Raw genomic sequence first — 2,384 nt, 5'->3', positions numbered from 1 at the left:
GAGTGGAGGCAACTGCCTAATAAAATTAAAAAATTATTAATTACTTTTCAATAAAAAAAAATTGCCCCACTTCTAAAATAATTTTAACCCCTTCTCCAAAATTAAAATTCCTAAGTTGTAACCTTTCTCCTTCTTTTCTTCTTAATTTGTCTCTGCTCTCTTCTTTTTTTCTCTCGCGTAACTGCGCAGCTCGCTGACTACCTCCTAATTTTTCTGCAGTCTGCATCACAGTCGCAGAGTCGTTGACGCTGCTGGCTCGCTGTCTCAGTGTCTCCTGACCTGTCTTATTCGCCTGCTTGCTTGTTCTTTATTTTTGCATTCACTTTGTCTCCTGCCAGTCACTGGCTCGTTGCTCCATCATTGTCTCTTGCGGTCTTGTACTCTCGATCTCTCTTCATTCCTTCTATCCGTCATCGACTCGTTGGTTTTGAGTGTCTCGCCACTCCATCGTCTCTACCGCTCTGCCTCTGTGTCTTTGACTCTCTTGCGGTTGAAGAGAAGATTTTTGCTAGGTCTAGAATTCAGAATAAATTTCCGTTACAAGTATAGCTTCTAAACCAACAAAAGTCCTTTCATACAAACGTTTTGGTTGTCACAAGTAACAAATCCCTTTTAAAATTGATAACCGAGTATTTAAACCTCGGATCGTCTTCTCAAGGAATTGCAGGGAGGTATGTTCTTATTATTGGTTATGAAAAAGTGTGTTTTGGGATTTTGGATTAAGGTAAAAAGTTAGTTGAATGACAAGTAAAATAAAATAATAATAACTGTAAAATAAACCTTTGGTAAGGTACAAGAACTGGAAGTCCTATCCTTATCAATTGTGATGAGAATTGGATTTTAACCCCACTTAGTTAACCTTTACTAAACAAACGAAGGTCAAGTGGACTAATTAATTCGATACCTAAAGTCCTAGTCTTTCCTTTGGAAAGGCTAGAGTTATTGAAACTCAAATTAATTAGCAACTCCCAATTTCAACCACCGCTTTATTTGATAGCTCAAGCGTCACCAATTACTCAACCAAAGCCAAAAGGGAAAAATCTAAATTATTTATATTATAAATAAAAGAAACAAATCATAGATCTGAAAATATCTCAAATTATATTAAATATAAAATCAATCCAAATATAAAGAGTTCATAAACTAAATTGAGAAAATAAAAGAAATATTGAACCTGTGATTGAAGAAGATGAATTCCTAATCCTAATCCTAATCCTAAGAGAGAGGAGAGAACCTCTCTCTCTAAAAACTACATCTAATCCTAAAATTATGAATTATGAGAGCATGTTCATGAATGGATGCATTCTCCCACTTTATAGCCTCTAATCTATGTTCTCTGGGCCAAAAACTGGGTCAAAAACAACCCAGAAATCGCTAATTTCGAAATCTGGTATGTACAGGTCGCGGGAAAGTGACGCGGAGGCGTCATCCACGCGTCCGCGCGGATTGAAGTTTGCATATGCGATGCGTCCGCGTGAATCGCACGTTCGCGTCGCCTAGCGTCAAGGCAACTATGGCATATTATATATCAAATCGAAGCCCCGGATGTTAGCTTTCTAACGCAACTGAAACTGCGTCGTTTGGACCTTTGTAGCTAAAGTTATAGCCGTCTGATTGCGAAGAGGTCAGGCTGGACAACTTAGCAGTTTCTCCAAATTCTTGTATTCCTTCCATTTTTGCATTCTTCCTTTCCATCCTCTGAGCCATTCCTGTTCTATAATATCTGAAAACACTTAACACACATATCAAGGCATCTAATGGTAACAAGAGAGGATTAAACATAGGGAACATAAGGCCAAAGAAGCATGTTTTCAATCAAAGCATATAATTAGGAAGGCAAATGTAAAACCATGCAAATAGTATGAATAAGTGGGTAAAGAGTTGATAAAATCCACTCAATTAAGCACAAGATAAACCATAAAATAGTGGTTTATCAACCTTCCCACACATAAACAATAGCATATCCTCATGCTAAGCTCAAGAGAAACTATAAAGATGAAGAGGAATGGTAGGATGTATGAAATGCAACCTATCTATATGAATGCTGTAAAACCCGGTTAATTAACAGCTAATTAACCCATAAATGAGAATTTATTCTGGAAAGCCTAAAATGTGATTTCTATGGCTAAATGTGATAGAGGAGATTGAGACGAGAATTTTGGTACCAATTTTATAGAATTCGGACCAAGATTGGACCGAACGGGCCAAACCGGGCCAATTGGACCCAAAGTGGGCCCTTGGCCCAACATAACTTAACCAAAACCCTAGTTTTCAGCACTCTCTCTCCTCACAACACACTCAAACACGCTGAAATGGTGGAGAGGAAGGGAAGAACTCTCTCTCAACTTCTTTCTCTCACTTAATCTTCAAACCGCCATAACTTT

The sequence above is a fragment of the Arachis duranensis genome, chromosome 4 (genome assembly GCF_000817695.3).
Source record: "Arachis duranensis cultivar V14167 chromosome 4, aradu.V14167.gnm2.J7QH, whole genome shotgun sequence".
NCBI lineage: Eukaryota > Viridiplantae > Streptophyta > Magnoliopsida > Fabales > Fabaceae > Arachis > Arachis duranensis.
The sequence above is the reverse complement of the archived record's forward strand: the minus strand, read 5'-3'. Positions refer to the sequence as shown.